Below are 18,731 nucleotides of genomic sequence, written 5' to 3' on the forward strand. Positions count from 1 at the left end.
GAGGTTCAAATCATAGAAAGTTATAGTGTGAGTCCCCTTGTACTTAAATCGGCATTGTGCCTTTTGAATTTTATTCGGTGAAATTTCTGTGTTTCATCGTCAATAAGAAGGTGCAAGGGGTACAGTAAACCTGAAGTGAAGCATCGGAATCTAAAACTGGACTCACAGGAAAGGTTCAAATAATAGAAAGTTTGAGTATCAGTCCTCTTGTACTTAAGTCGGCATTGTGCCTTTTGTATTAAATTCGGATGCAATTTCTGTGTTTCATCGTCAATAGGAAGGTCCAAGGGATACAGTGAACCTGAAGTGAAGCATCGGAATCTAAAACTGCACTCACAGGAGGTGTTCAAATATTAGAAAGTTAGAGTGTCAGTCCTCTTGTACTTAAGTCCGCATTGTGCCTTTTGAATTTAATTCCGATGCAATTTCTGTGGTTCATCGTCAATAAGAAGGTCCAAGGTATACAGTAATCTGAAGTGAGGCATCGGAATCTAAAACTGGACTCACAACAGAGGTTCAAATCATAAAAAGTTAGAGTGTCAGTCCTCTTGTTCTTACGTCGGCATTGTGCCTTTTGTATTAAATTCGGATGCAATTTCTGTATTTCATCGTCAATGGGAAGGTCCAAGGGATACAGTGAACCTGAAGTGAAGCATCGGAATATAAAACTGGAATCACAGGAAAGGTTCAAATCATAGAATGTTAGAGAGTCAGTCCCCTTGTACTTAAGTCGGCATTGTAGCTTTTGAATTAAATTCGGATGCAATTATTGTGTTTCATCGTCAATAAGAAGGTCCAAGGGATGCAGTAAACCTGAAGTGAAGCATCGGAATCCGAAACTGGACTCACAGGAGAGGTTCCAATCATAGAAAGTTAGAGTGTCAGTCCTTTTGTACTTAAGTCGGCATTGTGCCTTTTGAATTTAATTCCGACGCAAGTTTTGCGCTTCATCGTCAATAAGAAGGTCGAAGGTATACAGTAAACCTGAAGTGGTGCATCGGAATCTAAAACTGGACTAACAGGAGTGGTTCAAATCATAGAAAGTTAGAGTGTCATTCCCCTTGTACTTAAGTCGGCATTGTCCCTTTTGCTTTACATTCGGATGCAATTTTTGTGTTTCATCGTCAGTAAGAAGGTCCAAGGGATACAGTAAACCTGAAGTGAAGCATCGGAATCTAAAACTGGACTCTCAGGAGAGGTTCAAATCATAGAAAATTAGAGTGTCAATCCTCCTGCACTTAAGTCGGCATTGTGCCTTTTGTATTTAATCCGGATGCAATTTCTTGGTTTCATCGTCAATAAGAAGGTCCAAGGGAAACAGTAAACCTGAAGGGAATCATCGGGATCTAAAACTGGACTCACAGGAAAGGTTCAAATCATAGAAAGTTAGAGTATCAGTCCCCATGTACTTAAGGCGGCATTGTGCCTTTTGAATTAAATTCGGATGCAATTATTGTGTTTCATCGTCAATAAGAAGGTCCAAGGGATAAGTAAACCTGAAGTGAAGCATCGGAATCTAAAACTGGACTCACAGGAAAGGTACAAATCAGAGGAAGTTAGAGTGTCAGTCCCCTTGTACTTAAGTCGGCATTGTGCCTTTTGAATTAAATTCGGACTCAATTTCTGTGTTTCATCGTCAATAAGAAGGTCCAAGGTATACAGCAATCCTGAAGTGAAGCATCGGAATCTAAAACTGGACTCAAAGGAGAGGTTCAAATCATAGAAAGTTAGAGTGTCAGTCCTCTTGTACTTAAGTCGGCATTGTGACTTTTGAATTTAATTCCGATGCAATTTCTGTGTTTCATCGTCAATAAGAAGGTCCAAGGGATACTGTAAACCTGAAGTGAAGCATCAGAATCTAAAACTGGACTCTCAGGAGCGGTTCAAATCATAGAAAGTTAGAGTGTCAGTCCTCTTGTACTTAAGTCGGCATTGTGCCTTTTGAATTTAATTCCGATGCAATTTCTGCACTTCATCGTCAATAAGAAGGTCCAAGGTATACAGTAACCCTGAAGTGAAGCATCGGAATCTATAACTCGACTCACAGGAGAGGTTCAAGTCATAGAAAGTTAGAGTGTCAGTCCTCTTGTACTTAAGTCGACATTGTGCCTTTTGAATTTAATTCCGATGCAATTTCTGTGTTTCATCGTCAATAAGAAGGTACAAGGGATACAGTAAATCTGAAGTGAAGCATCTGAATCTAAAACTGGACTCACAGAAGAGATTCAAATCATAGAAAGTTAAAGTGTCAGTCCTCTTGTACTTAAGTCGGCATTGTGCCTTTTGTATTAAATTCGGATGCAATTTCTGTGTTTCATCGGCAATAAGAAGCTCCAAGGGTTACAGTAAACCTGAAGTGAAGCATCGGAATCTAAAACTGGACTCACAGGAGAGGTTCAAATCATAGACATTTATAGTGTCAGTCCTCTTGTACTTAAGTCGGCATTGTGCCTTTTGTATTAAATGCGGATGCAATTTCTGTGCATCATCATCAATATGAAGGTCGAAGGGATACAGTAAACCTGAAGTGAAGCATCGGAATCAAAAACTGGACTCACAGGAGAGGTTCAAATCATAGAATGTTAGAGTGTCAGTTTTCGTGTACTTAAGTCGGCATTGTGCCTTTTGAATTTAATTCCGATGCAATTTCTGTGTTTCATCGTCAATAAGAAGGTACAAGGTGTACAGTAAATCTGAAGTGAAGCATCGGAATCTAAAACTGGACTCACAGAAGAGGTTCAAATCATAGAAAGTAAAAGTGTCAGTCCTCTGGCACTTAAGTCGGCATTGTGCCTTTTGTATTAAATTCGGATGCAATTTCTGTATTTCATCGTCAATAAGAAGGTCCAAGGGATACAGTAAACCTAAAGGGAAAAATCGGAATCTAAAACTGGACTCACAGGAGAGGTTCAAATCATAGAAAGTTAGAGTGTCAGTCCTCTTGTACTTCAGTCGGCATTGTGCCTTTTGAATCTAATTCCGATGCAATTTATGTGTTTCGACGTCAATAAGAACTTCCAAGGTATACAGTAAACCTGAAGTGAAGCATCGGAATCTAAAACTGGACTCACAGGAGAGGTCCAAATCATATAAAGTTAGAGTGTCAGTCCTCTTGTACTTAAGTCGGCCTTGTGCCTTTTGTATTAAATTCGGATGCAATTTCTGTGTTTCATCGTCAATAGGAAGGTCCAAGGGATACAGTAAACCAGAAGTGAAGCATCGGAATCTAAAACAGGACTCACAGGAGAGGTTCAAATCATAGAAAGTTATAGTGTGAGTCCTCTTGTACTTAAATCGGCATTGTGCCTTTTGAATTTTATTCGGTGAAATTTCTGTGTTTCATCGTCAATAAGAAGGTGCAAGGGGTACAGTAAACCTGAAGTGAAGCATCGGAATCTAAAACTGGACTCACAGGAAAGGTTCAAATAATAGAAAGTTTGAGTATCAGTCCTCTTGTACTTAAGTCGGCATTGTGCCTTTTGTATTAAATTCGGATGCAATTTCTGTGTTTCATCGTCAATAGGAAGGTCCAAGGGATACAGTGAACCTGAAGTGAAGCATCGGAATCTAAAACTGCACTCACAGGAGGTGTTCAAATATTAGAAAGTTAGAGTGTCAGTCCTCTTGTACTTAAGTCCGCATTGTGCCTTTTGAATTTAATTCCGACGCAAGTTTTGCGCTTCATCGTCAATAAGAAGGTCGAAGGTATACAGTAAACCTGAAGTGGTGCATCGGAATCTAAAACTGGACTAACAGGAGTGGTTCAAATCATAGAAAGTTAGAGTGTCATTCCCCTTGTACTTAAGTCGGCATTGTCCCTTTTGCTTTACATTCGGATGCAATTTTTGTGTTTCATCGTCAGTAAGAAGGTCCAAGGGATACAGTAAACCTGAAGTGAAGCATCGGAATCTAAAACTGGACTCACAGGAGAGGTTCAAATCATAGAAAATTAGAGTGTCAATCCTCCTGTACTTAAGTCGGCATTGTGCCTTTTGTATTTAATCCGGATGCAATTTCTTGGTTTCATCGTCAATAAGAAGGTCCAAGGGAAACAGTAAACCTGAAGGGAATCATCGGGATCTAAAACTGGACTCACAGGAAAGGTTCAAATCATAGAAAGTTAGAGTATCAGACCCCATGTACTTAAGGCGGCATTGTGCCTTTTGAATTAAATTCGGATGCAATTATTGTGTTTCATCGTCAATAAGAAGGTCCAAGGGATAAGTAAACCTGAAGTGAAGCATCGGAATCTAAAACTGGACTCACAGGAAAGGTACAAATCAGAGGAAGTTAGAGTGTCAGTCCCCTTGTACTTAAGTCGGCATTGTGCCTTTTGAATTAAATTCGGATGCAATTTCTGTGTTTCATCGTCAATAAGAAGGTCCAAGGTATACAGCAATCCTGAAGTGAAGCATCGGAATCTAAAACTGGACTCAAAGGAGAGGTTCAAATCATAGAAAGTTAGAGTGTCAGTCCTCTTGTACTTAAGTCGGCATTGTGACTTTTGAATTTAATTCCGATGCAATTTCTGTGTTTCATCGTCAATAAGAAGGTCCAAGGGATACTGTAAACCTGAAGTGAAGCATCAGAATCTAAAACTGGACTCTCAGGAGCGGTTCAAATCATAGAAAGTTAGAGTGTCAGTCCTCTTGTACTTAAGTCGGCATTGTGCCTTTTGAATTTAATTCCGATGCAATTTCTGCACTTCATCGTCAATAAGAAGGTCCAAGGTATACAGTAACCCTGAAGTGAAGCATCGGAATCTATAACTCGACTCACAGGAGAGGTTCAAGTCATAGAAAGTTAGAGTGTCAGTCCTCTTGTACTTAAGTCGACATTGTGCCTTTTGAATTTAATTCCGATGCAATTTCTGTGTTTCATCGTCAATAAGAAGGTACAAAGGATACAGTAAATCTGAAGTGAAGCATCTGAATCTAAAACTGGACTCACAGAAGAGGTTCAAATCATAGAAAGTTAAAGTGTCAGTCCTCTTGTACTTAAGTCGGCATTGTGCCTTTTGTATTAAATTCGGATGCAATTTCTGTGTTTCATCGGCAATAAGAAGCTCCAAGGGTTACAGTAAACCTGAAGTGAAGCATCGGAATCTAAAACTGGACTCACAGGAGAGGTTCAAATCATAGACATTTATAGTGTCAGTCCTCTTGTACTTAAGTCGGCATTGTGCCTTTTGTATTAAATGCGGATGCAATTTCTGTGCATCATCATCAATATGAAGGTCGAAGGGATACAGTAAACCTGAAGTGAAGCATCGGAATCAAAAACTGGACTCACAGGAGAGGTTCAAATCATAGAATGTTAGAGTGTCAGTTTTCGTGTACTTAAGTCGGCATTGTGCCTTTTGAATTTAATTCCGATGCAATTTCTGTGTTTCATCGTCAATAAGAAGGTACAAGGTGTACAGTAAATCTGAAGTGAAGCATCGGAATCTAAAACTGGACTCACAGAAGAGGTTCAAATCATAGAAAGTAAAAGTGTCAGTCCTCTGGCACTTAAGTCGGCATTGTGCCTTTTGTATTAAATTCGGATGCAATTTCTGTATTTCATCGTCAATAAGAAGGTCCAAGGGATACAGTAAACCTAAAGGGAAAAATCGGAATCTAAAACTGGACTCACAGGAGAGGTTCAAATCATAGAAAGTTAGAGTGTCAGTCCTCTTGTACTTCAGTCGGCATTGTGCCTTTTGAATCTAATTCCGATGCAATTTATGTGTTTCGACGTCAATAAGAACTTCCAAGGTATACAGTAAACCTGAAGTGAAGCATCGGAATCTAAAACTGGACTCACAGGAGAGGTCCAAATCATATAAAGTTAGAGTGTCAGTCCTCTTGTACTTAAGTCGGCCTTGTGCCTTTTGTATTAAATTCGGATGCAATTTCTGTGTTTCATCGTCAATACGAAGGTCCAAAGGATACAGTAAACCAGAAGTGAAGCATCGGAATCTAAAACAGGTCTCACAGGAGAGGTTCAAATCATAGAAAGTTATAGTGTGAGTCCTCTTGTACTTAAGTCGGCATTGTGCCTTTTGAATTTTATTCGGTGCAATTTCTGTGTTTCATCGTCAATAAGAAGGTGCAAGGGGTACAGTAAACCTGAAGTGAAGCATCGGATTCTAAAACTGGAATCACAGGAGAGGTTCAGATCATAGAAAGTTAGAGTGTCAGTCCTCTTGTACTTAAGTCGGCGTTGTGCCTTTTGTATTAAATTCGGATGCAAATTCTGTGTTACGTCGTCAATAAGAAGGTCGAAGGGATACAGTAAACCTGAAGTGAAGCATCGGTATCTAAAACTGGGCTCACAGGAGAGGTTCAGATCATAGAAAGTTAGAGTGTCAGTCCTCTTGTACTTAAGTCGGCATTGTGCCTCTTGAATTTAATTCCGATGCAATTTCTGAGTTTCGCCGTCAATAAGAAGGTCCAAGGTATACAGTAAACCTGAAGCGAAGCATCGGAATCTAAAACTGGACTCACAGGAAAGGTTCAAATAATAGAATGTTTGAGTGTCAGTCCTCTTGTACTTATGTCGGCATTGTGCCTTTTGTATTAAATTCGGATGCAATTTCTGTGTTTCATCGTCAATAGGAAGGTCCAAGGGATACAGTGAACCTGAAGTGAAGCATCGGAATCTAAAACTGCACTCACAGGAGGTGTTAAAAACATAGAAAGTTAGAGTGTCAGTCCTCTTGTACTTAAGTCCGCATTGTGCCTTTTGAATTTAATTCCGATGCAATTTCTGTGGTTCATCGTCAATAAGAATGTCCAAGGTATACAGTAATCTGAAGTGAGGCATCGGAATCTAAAACTGGACTCACAACAGAGGTTCAAATCATAAAAAGTTAGAGTGTCAGTCCTCTTGTTCTTAAGTCGGCATTGTGGCTTTTGTATTAAATTCGGATGCAATTTCTGTATTTCATCGTCAATAGGAAGGTCCAAGGGATACAGTGAACCTGAAGTGAAGCATCGGAATATAAAACTGGAATCACAGGAAAGGTTCAAATCATAGAATGTTAGAGAGTCAGTCCCCTTGTACTAAAGTCGGCATTGTAGCTTTTGAATTAAATTCGGATGCAATTATTGTGTTTCATCGTCAATAAGAAGGTCCAAGGGATACAGTAAACCTGAAGTGAAGCATCGGAATCTAAAACTGGACTCACAGGAGAGGTTGAAATCATAGAAAATTAGAGTGTAAGTCCTCTTGTACTTAAGTCGGCATGGTGCCTTTTGTATTAAATTCAGATGCAATTTCTGTGTTTCATCGTCAATAAGAAGGACCAAGGGAAACAATAAACCTGAAGTGAAGCATCAGAATGTAAAACTGGGCTAACAGGAGAGTTTCAAATCACAGAATGATAGAGTGTCTGTCCTCTTGTACTTAAGTCGGCATTGTGCCTTTTGAATTTAATTCCGATGCAATTTCTGTGTTTCATCGTCAATAAGAAGGTCCAAGGTATACAGTAAACCTGAAGTGAAGTATTGGAATCTAAAACTGGACTCACAGAAGAGGTTCAAATCATAGAAAGTTAGATTGTCAGTCCTCTTGTACTTAAGTCGGCATTGTGTATTTTGAATTTAATTCCGATGCAATTTCTGTGTTTCATCGTCAATAAGATGGTCCATGGGATTCAGTAAACCTGAAGTGAAGCATCGGAATCTAAAACTGGACTCTCAGGAAAGGTACAAATCAGAAAAAGTTAGAGTGTCAGTCCCCTTGTACTTAAGTCGGCATTGTGACTTTTGAATTAAATTCGGATGCAATTTCTGTGTTTCATCGTCAATAAGAACGTCCAAGGTATACAGTAAACCTGAAGTGAAGCATCGGAATCTAAAACTGGACTCACAGGAGAGGTTCAAATCATAGAAAGTTAGAGTGTCGGTCCTCTTGTACTTAAGTCGGCATTGTGAGTTTTGAATTTAATTCCGATGCAATTTCTGTGTTTCATCGTCAATAAGAAGGTCCAAGGGATACAGTAAACACGAAGTGAAGCATCAGAATCTAAAACTGGACTCTCAGGAGCGGTTCAAATCTTAGAAAGTTAGTGTCAGTCCTCTTGTACTTAAGTCGGCATTGTGCATTTTGAAATTAATTCCGATGCAATTTCTGCGCTTCATCGTCAATAAGAAGGTCCAAGGTATACAGTAAACCTGAAGTGAAGCATCGGAATCTATAACTGGACTCACAGGAGAGGTTCAAGTCATAGAAAGTTAGAGTGTCAGTCCTCTTGTAATTAAGTCGGCATTGTGCCTTTTGTATTAAATTCATATGCAATTTCTGTGTGTCATCGTCAATAAGAAGGTCCAAGTGATACAGTAAACCTGAAATGAAGCATCGGAATGTAAAACAGGACCACAGGGTATGTTGAAATCATAGAGAGTTAGAGTGTCAGTCCTCTTGTACTTAAGACCGCATTGTGCTTTTGAATTTAATTCCGATGTAATTTCTGTGCTTCATCGTCAATAAGAAGGTCCAAGGTATACAGTAAGCCTGAAGTGAAGCATCGGAATCTAAAACTGGACTCACAGCAGAGGTTCAAATCATAAAGAGTTAGAGTGTCAGTCCTCTTGTACTTAAGTCGGCATTGTTCCTTTTGTATTAAATTCGGATGCAATTTCTGTGTTTCATTGTCAATAAGAAGGTCCAAGGGATACAGTAAACGGAAGTTAAGCATCGGAATCTATAACTGGACTCACAGGAAAGGTTCAAATCATAGAAAGTTAGAGTGTCAGTCCCCATGTACTTAAGTCGGCATTGTGCTTTTTGAATTAAATTCGGATGCAATTTCTGTGTTTCATCGTCAATAAGAAGGTCCAAGGGATACAGTAAGCCTGAAGTGAAGCATCGGTATCTAAAACTGGACTCACTGGAGAGGTTCAGATCATAGAAAGTTAGAGTGTCAGTCCTCTTGTACTTAAGTCGGCATTGTGCCTCTTGAATTTAATTCCGATGCAATTTCTGTGTTTCGCCGTCAATAAGAAGGTCCAAGGTATACAGTAAACCTGAAGCGAAGCATCGGAATCTAAAACCGGACTCACAGGAAAGGTTCAAATAATAGAAAGTTTGAGTGTCAGTCCTTTTGTATTTAAGTCGGCATTGTGCCTTTTGTATTAAATTCGGATGCAATTTCTGTGTTTCATCGTCAATAGGAAGGTCCAAGGGATACAGTGAACCTGATGTGAAGCATCGGAATCTAAAACTGCACTCACAGGAGGTGTTCAAAACATAGAAAGTTAGAGTGTCAGTCCTCTTGTACTTAAGTCCGCATTGTGCCTTTTGAATTTAATTCCGATGCAATTTCTGTGGTTCATCGTCAATAAGAAGGTCCAAGGTATACAGTAATCTGAAGTGAGGCATCGGAATCTAAAACTGGACTCACAACAGAGGTTCAAATCATAAAAAGTTAGAGTGTCAGTCCTCTTGTCCTTAAGTCCGCATTGTGCCTTTTGAATTTAATTCCGATGCAATTTCTGTGGTTCATCGTCAATAAGAAGGTCCAAGGTATACAGTAATCTGAAGTGAGGCATCGGAATATAAAACTGGAATCACAGGAAAGGTTCAAATCATAGAATGTTAGAGAGTCAGTCCCCTTGTACTAAAGTCGGCATTGTAGCTTTTGAATTAAATTCGGATGCAATTATTGTGTTTCATCGTCAATAAGAAGGTCCAAGGGATACAGTAAACCTGAAGTGAAGCATCGGAATCTAAAACTGGACTCACAGGAGAGGTTGAAATCATAGAAAATTAGAGTGTCAGTCCTCTTGTACTTAAGTCGGCATGGTGCCTTTTGTATTAAATTCAGATGCAATTTCTGTGTTTCATCGTCAATAAGAAGGACCAAGGGAAACAATAAACCTGAAGTGAAGCATCAGAATGTAAAACTGGGCTAACAGGAGAGTTTCAAATCACAGAATGATAGAGTGTCTGTCCTCTTGTACTTAAGTCGGCATTGTGCCTTTTGAATTTAATTCCGATGCAATTTCTGTGTTTCATCGTCAATAAGAAGGTCCAAGGTATACAGTAAACCTGAAGTGAAGTATTGGAATCTAAAACTGGACTCACAGAAGAGGTTCAAATCATAGAAAGTTAGAGTGTCAGTCCTCTTGTACTTAAGTCGGCATTGTGTATTTTGAATTTAATTCCGATGCAATTTCTGTGTTTCATCGTCAATAAGATGGTCCATGGGATTCAGTAAACCTGAAGTGAAGCATCGGAATCTAAAACTGGACTCTCAGGAAAGGTACAAATCAGAAAAAGTTAGAGTGTCAGTCCCCTTGTACTTAAGTCGGCATTGTGAATTTTGAATTTAATTCGGATGCAATTTCTGTGTTTCATCGTCAATAAGAACGTCCAAGGTATACAGTAAACCTGAAGTGAAGCATCGGAATCTAAAACTGGACTCACAGGAGAGGTTCAAATCATAGAAAGTTAGAGTGTCGGTCCTCTTGTACTTAAGTCGGCATTGTGAGTTTTGAATTTAATTCCGATGCAATTTCTGTGTTTCATCGTCAATAAGAAGGTCCAAGGGATACAGTAAACACGAAGTGAAGCATCAGAATCTAAAACTGGACTCTCAGGAGCGGTTCAAATCTTAGAAAGTTAGTGTCAGTCCTCTTGTACTTAAGTCGGCATTGTGCATTTTGAAATTAATTCCGATGCAATTTCTGCGCTTCATCGTCAATAAGAAGGTCCAAGGTATACAGTAAACCTGAAGTGAAGCATCGGAATCTATAACTGGACTCACAGGAGAGGTTCAAGTCATAGAAAGTTAGAGTGTCAGTCCTCTTGTACTTAAGTCGGCATTGTGCCTTTTGTATTAAATTCATATGCAATTTCTGTGTGTCATCGTCAATAAGAAGGTCCAAGTGATACAGTAAACCTGAAATGAAGCATCGGAATGTAAAACAGGACCACAGGGTATGTTGAAATCATAGAGAGTTAGAGTGTCAGTCCTCTTGTACTTAAGACCGCATTGTGCTTTTGAATTTAATTCCGATGTAATTTCTGTGCTTCATCGTCAATAAGAAGGTCCAAGGTATACAGTAAGCCTGAAGTGAAGCATCGGAATCTAAAACTGGACTCACAGCAGAGGTTCAAATCATAAAGAGTTAGAGTGTCAGTCCTCTTGCACTTAAGTCGGCATTGTTCCTTTTGTATTAAATTCGGATGCAATTTCTGTGTTTCATTGTCAATAAGAAGGTCCAAGGGATACAGTAAACGGAAGTTAAGCATCGGAATCTATAACTGGACTCACAGGAAAGGTTCAAATCATAGAAAGTTAGAGTGTCAGTCCTCTTGTACTTAAGTCGGCATTGTGCCTCTTGAATTTAATTCCGATGCAATTTCTGTGTTTCGCCGTCAATAAGAAGGTCCAAGGTATACAGTAAACCTGAAGCGAAGCATCGGAATCTAAAACCGGACTCACAGGAAAGGTTCAAATAATAGAAAGTTTGAGTGTCAGTCCTTTTGTACTTAAGTCGGCATTGTGCCTTTTGTATTAAATTCGGATGCAATTTCTGTGTTTCATCGTCAATAGGAAGGTCCAAGGGATACAGTGAACCTGATGTGAAGCATCGGAATCTAAAACTGCACTCACAGGAGGTGTTCAAAACATAGAAAGTTAGAGTGTCAGTCCTCTTGTACTTAAGTCCGCATTGTGCCTTTTGAATTTAATTCCGATGCAATTTCTGTGGTTCATCGTCAATAAGAAGGTCCAAGGTATACAGTAATCTGAAGTGAGGCATCGGAATCTAAAACTGGACTCACAACAGAGGTTCAAATCATAAAAAGTTAGAGTGTCAGTCCTCTTGTCCTTAAGTCGGCATTGTGCCTTTTGTATTAAATTCGGATGCAATTTCTGTATTTCATCGTCAATAAGAAGATCCAAGGGATACAGTGAACCTGAAGTGAAGCATCGGAATATAAAACTGGAATCACAGGAAAGGTTCATATCATAGAATGTTAGAGAGTCAGTCCCCTTGTACTTATGTCGGCATTGTAGCTTTTGAATTAAATTCGGATGCAATTATTGTGTTTCATCGTCAATAAGAAGCTCCAAGGGATACAGTAAACCTGAAGTGAAGCATCGGAATCTAAAACTGGACTCACAGGAGAGGTTGAAATCATAGAAAATTAGAGTGTCAGTCCTCTTGTACTTAAGTCGGCATGGTGCCTTTTGTATTAAATTCAGATGCCATTTCTGAGTTTCATCGTCAATATGAAGGACCAAGGGAAACAATAAACCTGAAGTGAAGCATCAGAATGTAAAACTGGGCTAACAGGGGAGTTTCAAATCACAGAATGATAGAGTGTCAGTCCTCTTGTACTTAAGTCGGCATTGTGCCTTTTGAATTTAATTCCGATGCAATTTCTGCGCTTCATCGTCAATAAGAAGTTCCAAGGTATACAGTAAACATGAAGTGAAGCATCGGAATCTATAACTGGACTCACAGGAGAGGTTCAAGTCATAGAAAGTTAGAGTGTCAGTCCTCTTGTATTTAAGTCGGCATTGTGCCTTTTGTATTAAATTCATATGCAATTTCTGTGTGTCATCGTCAATAAGAAGGTCCAAGTCATACCGTAAACCTGAAATGAAGCATCGGAATGTAAAACAGGACCACAGGGTATGTTGAAATCATAGAGAGTTAGAGTGTCAGTCCTCTTGTACTTAAGTCGGCATTGTGACTTTTGAATTTAATTCCGATGCAATTTCTGTATTTCATCGTCAATAAGAAGGTCCAAGGGATACTGTAAACCTGAAGTGAAGCATCAGAATCTAAAACTGGACTCTCAGGAGCGGTTCAAATCATAGAAAGTTAGAGTGTCAGTCCTCTTGTACTTAAGTCGGCATTGTGCCTTTTGAATTTAATTCCGATGCAATTTCTGCGCTTCATCGTCAATAAGAAGGTCCAAGGTATACAGTAAACCTGAAGTGAAGCATCGGAATCTATAACTGGACTCACAGGAGAGGTTCAAGTCATAGAAAGTTAGAGTGTCAGTCCTCTTGTACTTAAGTCGACATTGTGCCTTTTGTATTATATTCATATGCAATTTCTGTGTGTCATCGTCAATAAGAAGGTCCAAGTGATACAGTAAACCTGAAATGAAGCATCGGAAAGTAAAACAGGACCACAGGGTATGTTGAAATCATAGAGAGTTAGAGTGTCAGTCCTCTTGTACTTAAGTGCGCATTGTGCTTTTGAATTTAATTCCGATGTAATTTCTGTGCTTCATCGTCAATAAGAAGGTCCAAGGTATACAGTAAGCCTGAAGTGAAGCATCGGAATCTAAAACTGGACTCACAGCAGAGGTTCAAATCATAAAAAGTTAGAGTGTCAGTCCTCTTGTACTTAAGTCGGCATTGTTCCTTATGTATTAAATTCGGATGCAATTTCTGTGTTTCATTGTCAATAAGAAGGTCCAAGGGATACAGTAAACCGAAGTGAAGCATCGGAATCTATAACTCTACTCACAGGAAAGGTTCAAATCATAGAAAGTTAGAGTGTCAGTCCCCTTGTACTTAAGTCGGCATTGTCCCTTTTGCTTTAAATTCGGATGCAATTTTTGTGTTTCATCGTCAATAAGAAGGTCCAAGGGATACAGTAAACCTGAAGTGAAGCATCGGAATCTAAAACTGGACTCACAGGAGAGGTTCAAATCATAGAAAATTAGAGTGTCAGTCCTCTTGTACTGAAGTCGGCATGGTGCCTTTTGTCATTAATTCAGATGCAATTTCTGTGTTTCATCGTCAATAAGAAGGACCAAGGGAAACAATAAACCTGAAGTGAAGCATCAGAATTTAAAACTGGGCTAACAGGAGAGTTTCAAATCACAGAATGATAGAGTGTCAGTCCTCTTGTACTTAAATCGGCATTGTGCCTTTTGAATTTAATTCCGATGCAATTTCTGTGTTTCATCGTCAATAAGAAGGTCCAAGGTATACAGTAAACCTGAAGTGAAGTATCGGAATCTAAAACTGGACTCACAGGAGAGGTTTAAATCATAGAATGTTAGTGTGTCAGTCCTCTTGTACTTAAGTCGTCATTGTGCCTTTTGAATTTAATTCCGATGCAATTTCTGTGCCTCATCGTCAATACGAAGGTCCAAGGTATACAGTAAACCAGGAGTGAGGCATCGGAATCTAAAACTGAACTTACAGCAGGGGTTCAAATCATACAAAGGTAGAGTGACAGTCCTCTTGTACTTAAGTCGGCATTGTGAATTTTGAATTTAATTCCGATGCAATTTCTGTGTTTCATCGTCAATAAGAAGGTCCATGGGATTCAGTAAACCTGAAGTGAAGCATCGGAATCTAAAACTGGACTCACAGGAAAGGTACAAATCAGAGAAAGTTAGAGTGTCTGTCCCCTTGTACTTAAGTCGGCATTGTGCCTTTTGAATGAAATTCGGATGCAATTTCTGTGTTTCATCGTCAATAAGAAGGTCCAAGGTATACAGTAAACCTGAAGTGAATCATCGGAATCTAAAACTGGACTCAAAGGAGAGGTTCAAATCATAGAAAGTTAGAGTGTCAGTCCTCTTGTACTTAAGTCGGCATTGTGTCTTTTGAATTTAATTCCGATGCAATTTCTGTGTTTCATCGTCAATAAGAAGGTCCAAGGGATACTGTAAACCTGAAGTGAAGCATCAGAATCTAAAACTGGACTCTCAGGAGCGGTTCAAATCATAGAAAGTTAGAGTGTCAGTCCTCTTGTACTTAAGTCGGCATTGTGCCTTTTGAATTTAATTCCGATGCAATTTCTGCGCTTCATCGTCAATAAGAAGGTCCAAGGTATACAGTAAACCTGAAGTGAAGCATCGGAATCTATAACTGGACTCACAGGAGAGGTTCAAGTCATAGAAAGTTAGAGTGTCAGTCCTCTTGTACTTAAGTCGGCATTGTGCCTTTTGTATTAAATTCATATGCAATTTCTGTGTGTCATCGTCAATAAGAAGGTCCAAGTGATACAGTAAACCTGAAATGAAGCATCGGAATGTAAAACAGGACCACAGGGTATGTTGAAATCATAGAGAGTTAGAAAGTCAGTCCTCTTGTACTTAAGTCCGCATTGTGCTTTTGAATTTAATTCCGATGTAATTTCTGTGCTTCATCGTCAATAAGAAGGGCCAAGGTATACAGTAAGCCTGAAGTGAAGCATCGGAATCTAAAACTGGACTCACAGCAGAGGTTCAAATCATAAAAAGTTAGAGTGTCAGTCCTCTTGTACTTAAGTCGGCATTGTTCCTTATGTATTAAATTCGGATGCAATTTCTGTGTTTCATTGTCAATAAGAAGGTCCAAGGGATACAGTAAACCGAAGTGAAGCATCGGAATCTATAACTCTACTCTCAGGAAAGGTTCAAATCATAGAAAGTTAGAGTGTCAGTCCCTATGTACTTAAGTCGGCATTGTGCTTTTTGAATTAAATTCGGATGCAATTTCTGTGTTTCATTGTCAATAAGAAGGTCCAAGGGATACAGTAAACCTGAAGTGAAGCATCGGAGTCTAAAACTGGACTCACAGGAGAGGTTCAAATCATAGAAAGTTAGAGTGACAGTCCTCTTGTACTTAAGTCGGCATTGTGCCTTTTGAATTTAATTCCGACGCAAGTTTTGCGCTTCATCGTCAATAAGAAGGTCCAAGGTATACAGTAAACCTGAAGTGGTGCATCGGAATCTAAAACTGGACTAACAGGAGAGGTTCAAATCATAGAAAGTTAGAGTGTCAATCCCCTTGTACTTAAGTCGGCATTGTCCCTTTTGCTTTAAATTCGGACGCAATTTTTGTGTTTCATCGTCAATAAGAAGGTCCAAGGGATACAGTAAACCTGAAGTGAAGCATCAGAATCTAAAACTGGACTCTCAGGAGCGGTTCAAATCATAGAAAGTTAGAGTGTCAGTCCTCTTGTACTTAAGTGCGCATTGTGCTTTTGAATTTAATTCCGATGTAATTTCTGTGCTTCATCGTCAATAAGAAGGTCCAAGGTATACAGTAAGCCTGAAGTGAAGCATCGGAATCTAAAACTGGACTCACAGCAGAGGTTCAAATCATAAAAAGTTAGAGTGTCAGTCCTCTTGTACTTAAGTCGGCATTGTTCCTTATGTATTAAATTCGGATGCAATTTCTGTGTTTCATTGTCAATAAGAAGGTCCAAGGGATACAGTAAACCGAAGTGAAGCATCGGAATCTATAACTCTACTCACAGGAAAGGTTCAAATCATAGAAAGTTAGAGTGTCAGTCCCCTTGTACTTAAGTCGGCATTGTCCCTTTTGCTTTAAATTCGGATGCAATTTTTGTGTTTCATCGTCAATAAGAAGGTCCAAGGGATACAGTAAACCTGAAGTGAAGCATCGGAATCTAAAACTGGACTCACAGGAGAGGTTCAAATCATAGAAAATTAGAGTGTCAGTCCTCTTGTACTGAAGTCGGCATGGTGCCTTTTGTCATTAATTCAGATGCAATTTCTGTGTTTCATCGTCAATAAGAAGGACCAAGGGAAACAATAAACCTGAAGTGAAGCATCAGAATTTAAAACTGGGCTAACAGGAGAGTTTCAAATCACAGAATGATAGAGTGTCAGTCCTCTTGTACTTAAATCGGCATTGTGCCTTTTGAATTTAATTCCGATGCAATTTCTGTGTTTCATCGTCAATAAGAAGGTCCAAGGTATACAGTAAACCTGAAGTGAAGTATCGGAATCTAAAACTGGACTCACAGGAGAGGTTTAAATCATAGAATGTTAGTGTGTCAGTCCTCTTGTACTTAAGTCGTCATTGTGCCTTTTGAATTTAATTCCGATGCAATTTCTGTGCCTCATCGTCAATACGAAGGTCCAAGGTATACAGTAAACCAGGAGTGAGGCATCGGAATCTAAAACTGAACTTACAGCAGGGGTTCAAATCATACAAAGGTAGAGTGACAGTCCTCTTGTACTTAAGTCGGCATTGTGAATTTTGAATTTAATTCCGATGCAATTTCTGTGTTTCATCGTCAATAAGAAGGTCCATGGGATTCAGTAAACCTGAAGTGAAGCATCGGAATCTAAAACTGGACTCACAGGAAAGGTACAAATCAGAGAAAGTTAGAGTGTCTGTCCCCTTGTACTTAAGTCGGCATTGTGCCTTTTGAATGAAATTCGGATGCAATTTCTGTGTTTCATCGTCAATAAGAAGGTCCAAGGTATACAGTAAACCTGAAGTGAATCATCGGAATCTAAAACTGGACTCAAAGGAGAGGTTCAAATCATAGAAAGTTAGAGTGTCAGTCCTCTTGTACTTAAGTCGGCATTGTGTCTTTTGAATTTAATTCCGATGCAATTTCTGTGTTTCATCGTCAATAAGAAGGTCCAAGGGATACTGTAAACCTGAAGTGAAGCATCAGAATCTAAAACTGGACTCTCAGGAGCGGTTCAAATCATAGAAAGTTAGAGTGTCAGTCCTCTTGTACTTAAGTCGGCATTGTGCCTTTTGAATTTAATTCCGATGCAATTTCTGCGCTTCATCGTCAATAAGAAGGTCCAAGGTATACAGTAAACCTGAAGTGAAGCATCGGAATCTATAACTGGACTCACAGGAGAGGTTCAAGTCATAGAAAGTTAGAGTGTCAGTCCTCTTGTACTTAAGTCGGCATTGTGCCTTTTGTATTAAATTCATATGCAATTTCTGTGTGTCATCGTCAATAAGAAGGTCCAAGTGATACAGTAAACCTGAAATGAAGCATCGGAATGTAAAACAGGACCACAGGGTATGTTGAAATCATAGAGAGTTAGAAAGTCAGTCCTCTTGTACTTAAGTCCGCATTGTGCTTTTGAATTTAATTCCGATGTAATTTCTGTGCTTCATCGTCAATAAGAAGGGCCAAGGTATACAGTAAGCCTGAAGTGAAGCATCGGAATCTAAAACTGGACTCACAGCAGAGGTTCAAATCATAAAAAGTTAGAGTGTCAGTCCTCTTGTACTTAAGTCGGCATTGTTCCTTATGTATTAAATTCGGATGCAATTTCTGTGTTTCATTGTCAATAAGAAGGTCCAAGGGATACAGTAAACCGAAGTGAAGCATCGGAATCTATAACTCTACTCTCAGGAAAGGTTCAAATCATAGAAAGTTAGAGTGTCAGTCCCCATGTACTTAAGTCGGCATTGTGCTTTTTGAATTAAATTCGGATGCAATTTCTGTGTTTCATTGTCAATAAGAAGGTCCAAGGGATACAGTAAACCTGAAGTGAAGCATCGGAGTCTAAAACTGGACTCACAGGAGAGGTTCAAATCATAGAAAGTTAGAGTGACAGTCCTCTTGTACTTAAGTCGGCATTGTGCCTTTTGAATTTAATTCCGACGCAAGTTTTGCGCTTCATCGTCAATAAGAAGGTCCAAGGTATACAGTAAACCTGAAGTGGTGCATCGGAATCTAAAACTGGACTAACAGGAGAGGTTCAAATCATAGAAAGTTAGAGTGTCAGTCCCCTTGTACTTAAGTCGGCATTGTCCCTTTTGCTTTAAATTCGGACGCAATTTTTGTGTTTCATCGTCAATAAGAAGGTCCAAGGGATACAGTAAACCTGAAGTGAAGCATCGGAATCTAAAACTGGACTCACAGGAGAGGTTCAAATCATAGAAAATTAGAGTGTCAGTCCTCCTGTATTTAAGTCGGCATTGTGCCTTTTGTATTTAATCCGGATGCAATTTCTGTGTTTCATCGTCAATAAGAAAGTCCAAGGGAAAC

Source organism: Schistocerca americana, chromosome 6 (genome assembly GCF_021461395.2).
Source record: "Schistocerca americana isolate TAMUIC-IGC-003095 chromosome 6, iqSchAmer2.1, whole genome shotgun sequence".
In the NCBI taxonomy this organism is placed as follows: domain Eukaryota; kingdom Metazoa; phylum Arthropoda; class Insecta; order Orthoptera; family Acrididae; genus Schistocerca; species Schistocerca americana.